At 36.2% G+C, this 10,993-nt stretch overlaps 1 protein-coding gene across 1 annotated transcript in view; it reads right to left on the bottom strand.

The window, feature by feature from the left end:
- LOC137644878 (zwei Ig domain protein zig-8-like) overlaps positions 1 to 10,993 on the bottom strand; it is a 269,476-nt gene that overhangs the window by 151,887 nt on the left and 106,596 nt on the right. The gene's annotated exons all lie outside the window — the stretch shown is intronic.

The following is a 10,993-nucleotide window of genomic DNA, read 5'->3' as shown; positions in this document are numbered from 1 at the left end:
GCTGAAGCTGATGAAGACCTTGATGTTCCCATGAATGAAATCAGTGTGTTTGAAGTCGAACCCATCCTCTAAAACTAAAGAGATGGAAAGCCCCAGGATACAATGCAATAACTGCCGAAAGGATACTGGCCGAAAATGAAGTGACTCCCAGACTACTTACAGGATTATTTTGTAGAATGTGGCATAAAGAGGCAAAACCTTATGATTGGGAGTTAGGAGTGTTGGTGAAAATAGCTAAAAAGGGAGACCTGATTGATTGAAATAATTACAAAGGCATAACACTTACGTCAGTTGTTATGAAAATATATAGTATGCTTATTTCTAAGAGACTGGAGAGAAAGGTTGATGAAAAGCTGAGAGACGAACAAGCATGATTTAGAAAAGGTAGAAGCTGCACAGACAAAATTTTCATTTGAGACATATTGTACAGAAATGCGTAGAATATAGAAATCCCCTTTTGATGGTATTTGTGGACTATGAAAAAGGCTTTGATAGTGTGCACCGGCCATTTTTTTGGAGAGTCCTGCGCTATTATGGAATTCCTCTTAAATATGTAAATTTGATTGTCTGTTCATGAGCATAGCAAGTACGGAGTTAATGTTAATGGAGTCTTATCAAGTGAGTTTCCAGTAAACCGCGGAATACTCCAAGGGAATATGTTTTCACCTATGTTGTTTATCCTCCTCATGGACTTTGTAATGTGTAGAAAACTTAGAGATGGTGAAGAAGGATTGGACTGGATTGGTGATAGGAATTTAGCAGACCTAGAGTATGCTGATGATACGGTCCTTGTTAACAGAACACCACAGAATTTGCAATGCTTACTTACCAGAATGTATGAAATATCACACAAGGTGTGGCTGAAGATAAATAGAAGAAAGACAGAGATGATGAGAACGGAGTGTGCATTGGACGATGAAATATCATTGGAAGGAGAAAGGATTAATAAGGAAGAATCACTCAAGAATTTAGGAACAATGATCTCCAACAGAGGGTCTTTAGAATTAGAGTTTAGTGAAGGATGTAAAAAAGCTAATCAGACAATGGCTAGGTTAAGTAAAGTTTGGAAATTAAATCACGTAAAATTTCATATAAAAATCAGACTCTATATCAGTTTAGTGAGATAGGTGTTACTCAATAGATATGAATCATGGTATGACAATGAAACAATCTCCAATTATTTTAGTAGATTTGAGAATAAAGCCCTCAGAAGGATATTGGGAGTCAAATAGCAGGACAGGATTAGAAATGAAACTATAAGAGAGATTACTCGAGTACCATATGTGGATGAGATCATGATGAGGGGTAGATGGAGAAGGTTTGGGCATGCTCTTTGTACTCCTCAAAAGAGATTAGTTCACCAAACGTTTAACTGGGCTCCACAAGGCACTAGAAAAATTGGAAGATCCAGGCCCGCATGGCTTAGGAATATAAAACGCGAAGTATGAAATGATAAATGGAGAAATATTGAGTTGAAAGCTCAAGACAGAGACGACTGACGAAATCTAACCAAGGCTCTTTGCGTCAATAGGCGTAGGAGGAGATGATGATGATGATGACGATGATAAAATATATATATATATATATATATATATATATATATATATATATATATATATATATATATATATATATATATATATATATATATATATATATATATATATATTTGAATGTAAAGGAAATTTATTTTTCTGGGTGGAACTCCCAACAACGGACATCCAAAACTATTCTTAGGGGATTAGAACGCCATCACTCACCACACGATAAAATGATGCATAGGAATCAAAGTTCAATAAACATTACAAACATAATTTATGTCCAATAAATCGATGATAGATTTATAAAGACTTTTTCAGTACCATTACCACCTCAATGTTCAGGCCATAAGTAGCCTCCGGAATAATACACCCCAAGTGGGTGTGCTGGACAAATTGTTTGATATATGGACTATGACAAAAATAACTTGAAATAGAGCGCCAATATATAGGGGATTTAAAATTTATTCTAGAATCTGCTTTCTGACTTAAAATTAGAATAAGAACTTTACTTCAACAGCTTCAGGAATAGCTCCCTTTGATGTATAACTTTATCAGCCATGCCAAATTCTGTTTCTTATCCTGAGATCCTTTGAATAATGTTTTGGAACATGTATTAGTTTGAAGCACCTATGAGGAGAGGTTCGAGAAGAATACGTAAATAATTTTTTAATAGACACAATTAGGCTAAATCAAATTCGGAGATTGCAATAACCTAGTTTGATTTTATTACGAATATTGCAGTTACCTTTATAAGGTCATCATAATACTGTAGGTGTGTCAAAGTTCAATAATAAGACAAAAAGTTAGTAATAAAAAACGTAAAGCACAATATAAAACAAAAAGACAATCGACAAATAATGATAATGCAGAGGGGAAATTGGTTTGGCAATTACATAAATTGATTGTCCTAAGAAATAAGGGTGTTCAATTGAACAAATGGAAAGCGATCTATAGAACGGTGTTCAACGTCCGTAAAGTTATATAATGAAAAAGGTAAGAGGACATAAATTTACAACAAACTATGCACACACGTCCGCGTACTCAAAGCCAGTCAGTGATCTAGAATTTAACAAATATATAGTTTAAAGGTAATGTAGCCACAGATTGATATTTCTTTGACTTATGTATTCTACACTAGATCCCAATGATAAGGATGCAGTCTAAGGTGTGAGCTTGTTAAGGACAATGCTGGCTCCCTGGGAACATCCTCAAGATTTACCTAGTTAACAGCGAAAACAGGAATAAGGGAGCCTTGGTACTGCTGGGCATTTGCTACTTCCAAGCTGGTTCCTTTTTCTTCGGGACACATCCTAAGCAGGATGGGGAAGATATTCATGGAGGACGGGCAGTGCATCATCCCAAGAATATGACCTCATTCACCATATCGTGATCACTCTTTATTGTACAGTGGCTGCCTGCAAAAGTGAATTCTTTCATATTACTTTCCAAACAGTGGAATAGAACCATGTGCCTTTGTATGCCTATCCAGCCTGAGGGCCCATAATGGGCTATAAAACATGTTTAATTCTTCTGTAGAAGGAGGGGTCTTGTAGGGTGTCTACATAGAATATAATGCATAATCTTGTGGTTCCAGCGGAATATACCTAAGAATACACCTACCTCTCTGGCATACATAATTGAATTAATTATAGAAAAATTGGCAAAGGAAATGCATGGAAGACGATATTTTTCTTAGAGAATTAAGCTTGAATATTAGTCAGAGACATAAACGAAATTATCAAGAACGATAATGGCAAAAAAAAAAAAAAAAAAAAATAAAAAAAAAAAAAAAAAAAATCCTGAAATACTTTCCTTACGGAAATACTGTATTAGCCATTTCACGATTTCATGCCGACAGCTGAGTACTCCCGAAGAAGTCTCAATAGATGAGATTGAGAGGGGAACTCAAATAAATTAGGCAAGAGACAAACAAGAAAACCGAAAAGAGTAACTAAGCTGCATTATATATGAGATAAATAAAATTAAGATGCAAATAGAAATGAAAAGTGAAGATAATCTACACACCCTGGGCATTAAGGGAGGAAGTGAAAGGGAGAAGGGTTAACGTAAGCCAAAATATGATAAGAGTTAATCAAAGGCATGTACGAGACAAATATGAATTTATAAAACGAAGAATGAGGGTAATTCATCACATATGTGATAGTATAAACAAATCGTGATAAGAGTTAATGGGAAAGTTCTACAAATTTCCTTGGAATCAAGAAAAAAGTTAGAATTAAGGGTTGTGGGAGATCCCTGTCAAGGTAAAATATCCAAAGTTTCAGAATAATAGTTTCCCAAAGAAAGTAACTGGTAAAATCTAACTGCCGGGATTATAAATAAAAAAAGAGAGAAAAAGATTTCCATTATATATTACTGTGTGAACAATCTTCCCATATGAATTTGGAAGGTAATCAAAAGTTCAAAGTGTGTCCGATCGCATTGCAATCAAGACTGAGGCAATCATGTGTTGCCTCTTCAGTATCATCTTCTTTGAAGAGGTATTAGTAGTACACTTCGATAAAGCCATATTGTCTTTTAACATGAGCTTTTCAATAAAGGGCCTAAGGCTTTTGGCGAAGGATGTCAGGGAAGAAGTCGTAACATGTTAAATTAGCAATACTAAGTTACATTTAGGCTTTGAAGCTAAGGCACTAGATTGATTAGCAAATAGGTGTTGATGGTTTCACTCAAAAAAATCAACTCAAAGTGGTGCCAAACAAAACTATTTCGAAACAGTAAACAGCAATTTTTATTATCCTAGGTTTTCAAACCAAAGGAACTGAAAAAAAAAATCTCTCAGCTCCAGGGCTAATAAAAGCATTCAATAAATTTGAGGTCAGGCAAAATGGCTTCTCTCAGAACATTGAATTCTCAGTCTTAGTTTTAGATACATGATTACGTTTGGTATTGAGGGTATCGTTCAGAGTGTGAATTAGTTCCTGACTTGGATGATGCATTAACAACGATGCGTATTGGAGTAATATTTGAGCTTTTATGGTCTGATTGCTTTGGCAGATAATGCTATGGTCAATTGCTATGAGGCTCTAATGATTCTGGCGTAGTGTGAGATTCTTCCATTGCAGGATTTCTATACTTATACGGTTAAGGTTAAATGTTAGGACATTAACTTCTCAAGGAGTTGCTCTTTCATGAGCCCAGGTTGGCAATTCTCACCAGACAACGTACCCACTGTGAGTTATAAATAGATTGATGTCCTTGATGTTTTGGGTGCACTTGAAGAGTCAGGGCAGATAGTCTGCCCTTGGAATAATCTTGATGCCAGCTGCATTGTCATGCAACCTTTTGTCCGCAAGATGTAAACCACTAGTCTAGAGTGTGGAATGTGTTGGTATATCAATGCCTCCTAACTAAGCTCTCACCTATGTAAAGACTAAAAATAGCAACAATGTTATGCTTGCATTGGCCATTGATTAAGTTAGGCCCTGTCGGAACATTTAGCTGGTTTAGGTGTAGAATCAGTGAGTCATTCATTTATTCCAGTACGAGTAGTGTTTAAGGAATTGGCCACAATGGTATGGGTATGTTTTAGGTGTGTTGGGCAGTGCAATGCAAAAAAAGGAGAGATGAGTGTTTAAATTTACTATTATCCAGGCCACCAGTGAATGTAGGTAAAATTTCATCGACAGGAAAATTTGAACCATTTCCGTGACAAGCTTCACTGTTGAGGTGAACATCTATGAGACCATTACTGGCTCTTTTTCCAGAAGACATTAATGAGCGTGGCAGCAATGAAGACGAATGTTGTCAATTAAGCGCTGACAATGTATTTTTAGAAAATGAGAAGTGTTCAGTAGGGAGAACTGATTCAAAATCATTTAATTAATACAAAAATATTAAACTGGTGATTCCCCCAAAAGACATTAGGGCAAACAGGGAGCTTATGTGGTCATTATAGTACACTCGTGGGAAGCCTGTAACACGGAAAAACATCCTTAGCAATACTTTATTAGACTCCATATCAACATTCGACTGTGTGCGAGGTTAAAGTATAACTGAGAGTCGAGGTGAATGCAACTAAATTTCATTGAATAAACATCAAGGTTATATACCAGGACATACAAGCAAGGAAATCATAAAAATTCAAACAATATAAAATTTCAGCTAGTATGTTTACACAGGATGGTCTATTAACAGTGCAGAAAGACGAGTGATAAGACAAATAAGCAAAATTGTTAGTGTTGGAGCGTGTCTGAAACAAGTTTGGTACATGGCACACCACCCAAAAATTACATACATCTTGCTTGAGGGTACACTCGGGCACACTGCTCTATCTAGTTTCTCTTCCTCTTGTTTTGTTAAAGTTTTTATAGTTTATATAGGAAATATTTATTTCAATGTTTTTGCTGTTCTTAGAATATTTTATTTTTCCTTGTTTCCTTTCCTCACTGGGCTATTTTCCCTGTTGGAGCCCCTGGGCTTATAGCATCCTGCTTTTCCAACTAGGGTTGTAGCTTAGCATTTAATAATAATAATAATAATAAATAGGATGATCTGGTCTAGAAAGACATACTATAAGCACGTCATCTGCCTGGTGCCAGACCCCAGAATCTGGCAAACACTGAAAGCCCCGTTATCTTCGTAAAGTAATATATAACGTGTTTGGTGGGAACCATGGGTATTTGATAAAGTTCTGGAAGGGAGACTTCCGGGTACAACGTGATGAGGTGGGCATAAGCATGCGTGAGTGCGGTGAAGTGGAGAGCGAGGTTGAAGGGGGCGGATTGAAGAGGTGTTGACGAGTAAGAGTCTGCGTTGACTAACATTCAATGAGTGACATCAACCAGGAGGTGGAGATGTGAGAGGAAATCCGCACCAAGCTTTGGCAAAGGGACGTTAACAATAAGAAACTTCCACCGATATATGGAATACCAAACGATAATGTGAGGTTCTCATAATCAAGGATGGGGAATACTTATGTGTAAGTAGTTATCAAGGGGACGTTGGCAGGCTTAGACAGACTATGATTTGTTCTCAAGGTTAGCATTGATAGAAGAGAATAGAAAACACCTGTCTTTGGTAAAAATTGCATGCTCGTGCTTGTATCATGTAAAAATAAAAGATTAATGACAGGGGAGGTCACTGTCAAAAGGGATAGCTTGCTTATACATTTATTGGCCAACGACAACCATTCACACATTTCTTCACAGCACCCCAGAATCTGGAGTGGTGGAATATGGGGGGTGGGGTGGGGGGGGGGCAGCTTTATTGCTGCTCTGGCACATAATGGGCTGATCAACTGTGTCCTACCGCATTCATATTAGCTTTGGTTGATATTGAATAGTTGTCCTCTACATCAGGGCAATAACTTTGCTCAATATGTATGTACAGGTTCTGATAAATGCTGTAACTGAAGGGTACAAAGTAAGTTCACCTCCCAAGGAGAGCCATCTTTGGCTGAGTGTAGACAAGCGATATGTGTCATAATCCTGAGAGAAAGTGAAGCCTTTTGGTCTCGCAAGTGTCATAGAGAGAGCTGAAAATTCTTGCCATATTGGCGGCTGTTGTTGGCGAGTACTACTCTAGGAGGTTTATTTGAAGGGCGTTATATACTATTGGGATGTCCCATTGCTCGCAGTGCCAATCGGAGTTTTTCGGGAAAGTGTCCTCAGGGATCGCCGCGTGAACATAGTTTGCGTTGGTGCTTAAGTGAGTTATGACCTTGATGGAAAACTGTATTTCAGCATAATGGAATCAGGCGAACACTTCCCTGCTGGGAAAAGAGTGGCAGTTGAAGAATCACGCTCGGCGAACGGCAATGTAACAGTGAGACACAGTAGTCAGGGGGAAGGCAGGAGGGAGTTGGTCACTCCAGGGTCACTAATGCGCAAGTGAGCCATTAGGTAATAACTGAGAGGCAAGAATAATGCTACTAAACTTCATCAAATAGGCATCATGCTTATATACCAAGACTTACTAGCAAAAATGTCACAAAAATTCAATCAAAATAAAACATGAGCCAGCATGCTTGCGCAGATTGGTCTATTATCAGTGCAGAAAAGACAGAGTGATAAGGTAAAAAAGCAAAACCTATACAGTGTACGAGTGTGTAAGAAACATATATGGTACAACTGGCAGAGTTTGGAAATGTTGATATTTAACCCTGGATAGGTACGGTGGGTCGTTTGCGACCCCGAGCGTCAAAAAAAAACAGGTTTTTCTCACGTGACTCACCCCTGTGACTGAATTTGTGGGTGATCGACCTGCAGGAGGTGTCTCCCCTACACGTTCTAGTAGTGTCCAGATGTGCATTGCTGTAGCTGTACTCCTTCTCCGATTTCTGAGACGCGTCGGGGTCGTTCGCGTCCGAGTTTACCCTTCTGAGGTAGTTTGCATAATTATCAAAGTTATTATGTATTATGAAATTGTCGTAGAATGGTGCAACTTGTATAGGTTATCAGTTGTGGAAAGTCTTGGTGGATTGTTTGGCTACCATGTGCATGTTTTTTTTTTTAGTTAAAATGTCGTTCATCACCACGAGGACCATTTTACCGCGAGTGCCCCTTTTTCATTTTTTTTCATTTTTTTGCCAAGTCATTTTTCCGTAAGATATTGCCAAATAGTGTCGTAAAACTTTTGCTTGTTTAGTGTTGGAAAGTGTGTCTAGATGATCTGGCTACCCATGCATGACTTTGTTTTTGTCAGATACGACGTAGTTATTGGTATATTGGGTATTTAACTGCGGTTACCAATTTCTGTTTTTTTTTCAATATTTGTAAAAAATACTACGTAGTAAGGAATTGCCGTATATTATTCATTTTTTTTTCCTGTTTATGTGTTAGAAAGTGTGCCTTGATGGTTGGGCTAACACGTGCATGTCTTTTTTTTTATCTGAGATGTCGTATATTAGAATGTCGGGCATTTTACCGCGAGTGTCCCTTTTTAATTTTTTTTAATTTTTTTGCCAAGTCATTTTTCCGTAAGATATTGCGAAATAGTGTCGTAAAACTTTTGCTTTTTTAATGTTGGAAAGTGTGTCTAGATGATCTGGCTACCCATGCGTGATTTTGTTTTTGTCAGATACGACGTAGTTATTGGTATATTGGGTATTTAACTGCGGTTGCCAATTTCTGTTTTTTTTTCAATATTTGTAAAAATTTACTACGTAGTGAGGAATTGCCGTATATTATTGATTTTTTTTTCATGTTTATGTGTTAGAAAGTGTGCCTTGATGGTTGGGCTAACACGTGCATGTCTTTTTTTTTATCTGAGATGCCGTATATTAGAATGTTGGGCATTTTTCCGCGAGTGCCCCTTTTTATTTGTTTTGCATTTTTTTGCTTAGTCATGTTACCGTAAGGAATTGGCAAGTAGTGTCGCAAAACTTATATTTTTATAGTGTTGGAAAGTGTTTCTAGATGATCTGGCTACCCATGCCTATTTTTTTTTTAGCCAGATATGGCGTATATATAAGTATGTGTTCGATTTTCCTGTGATTGCCATTTTTTCGTTTTTTCCCATTTCTTTCAAAATTACTACGTACTAAGGAACTATCACAGAGTAATATTTCATTTATATGTTTATTTGTCGGAAAATATGCCTTGATGGTTTGCCTAGCACGTGGCTGAAATTTTTTTTTTCTGAAATGCCGTATATTAGAATGGCCATTTTTCCACGAGTGCCCCTTTTTATTTGTTTTGCATTTTTTTGCTTAGTCATGTTACCGTAAGGAATTGGCAAGTAGTGTCGCAAAACTTATATTTTTATAGTGTTGGAAAGTGTTTCTAGATGATCTGGCTACCCATGCCTATCTTTTTTTTAGCCAGATATGGCGTATATATAGGTATGTGTTCGATTTTCCGGTGATTGCCATTTTTTCGTTTTTTCCCAATTCTTTCAAAATTACTACGTACTAAGGAACTATCACAGAGTAATGATTCCTCTAGATGTTTATTTGTCGGAAAATTTTGTTTACTTTTTTTTTGATTGAATATCATCAAATTTTTTTAGCTAAAATATTGTTTTACATTTTTTTTTTCGATTTTATTTCCCTTCAAAAAAAATTTTTTGGGTCAGAATTTTAATTTTATAGTCGTAAAATAATCGACAATTATCCAGCAACCCACCATACAATTTTTATGCATATCCAATAATAATTAGATTAGTAAATAACACCTTGAAATTGACATACCCTTCCTACATTTCAAGTGGCAGATTAGGGAGTCTGAGTCAGTGTGGTTGGCGGCCATTTTGTGGACATATCCGAAGCGTAAGCTGCCCTATCTATATATATTCTTGTTCCCTATAGAATTTGTGATATTTTAGTATATTTTTACCTGCATAAATATCATATTATATATTAAATATATGTATTTTTTTACGAAATTTCCAAGTACTCAAAAAATTACCTTTAGATATGGCCCCTGATATAAATGTAATTTACAAAATAATGAAGATTTTTTTACATATTTCTATTTTAGGATAACATATGTTTATTCCCTAAAAAAATTAGCCACTTCCTATTTCATTTGGGTACCCAAAAAAATTCATGAAATTTGGACAATTTTTTTTTGGCCAAAAAAAGTTACCCTTTTTTTCTCATTTCAGATCTTCACCTCCATGGGTCTGACTTCATCCAAAATACACCAAGATGTGTCCTAAACATTCAAGAATCAATTCCTAAAAGGATTTGTGTATATATGTATAAACTTTTTTTTTATGAATTTTTATGTCAGGTCTTTTTTTTTCTACTTAATTTTTTAAAATATTTATAATAAATAGTTTTTATGCAGATGAGTAGTATTTATCTTTACAGTTGTTTTAAGCATTCATTGAAGTTTTTTTTTGGCAAAAGAAAAAAGGAGGTTACTGCAAAAACTGATTTTTCAAGAATTTTTTTTGGCGTCGGGGTCGTTCGCGTCCGAGTATACCCTTAAAGGGGTGTCCGAGGACCGTACCTATCCAGGGTTAAGTAATATGTGGTTATCATGGCTACTGAAAACACATATGCCATGTATAATGCTATTACTAGGAAGAGCTCTATGAGGCTTGTAAGTTCATTTGTGGTGAGAAGCAGTGTTTATTGGGCGGGATTTTAAATATTGTAGATCTTACCTTATGTTTAGGAGCATTACCATCCCTTTAAGGGAAGGGTTTATTAATCTAACTTTAGTAATAGAATTATAGGTTCCAACAGCACTAATAATTTTAGCAAAGAATTCAGATTTACCTGGTTTCGTTAGCAATTTAGCTAACTCCTTCCTGTTTGAGTGCTCATACAAACTGTCTTATAATTTCTCTAAGGCTACAGAGATGCTGTTATATTGTTAGCAAATAGTTTAAAGGAGCGAGTGATTTAATTTGCTCATAATGACATATTCTAATAGATTTTCTGACAAAGGAAGTTAGTTACTCAGACTTACTCTTCCTCAGTGTTTTTCCATTCCATTAGATATTACTAAGTTTAGTTTCATCATCAATAAGGGTATTCA

The sequence above is a fragment of the Palaemon carinicauda genome, chromosome 8 (genome assembly GCF_036898095.1).
Source record: "Palaemon carinicauda isolate YSFRI2023 chromosome 8, ASM3689809v2, whole genome shotgun sequence".
In the NCBI taxonomy this organism is placed as follows: Eukaryota; Metazoa; Arthropoda; class Malacostraca; order Decapoda; family Palaemonidae; genus Palaemon; species Palaemon carinicauda.
This window is presented reverse-complemented; position numbering and strand designations above follow the sequence as displayed.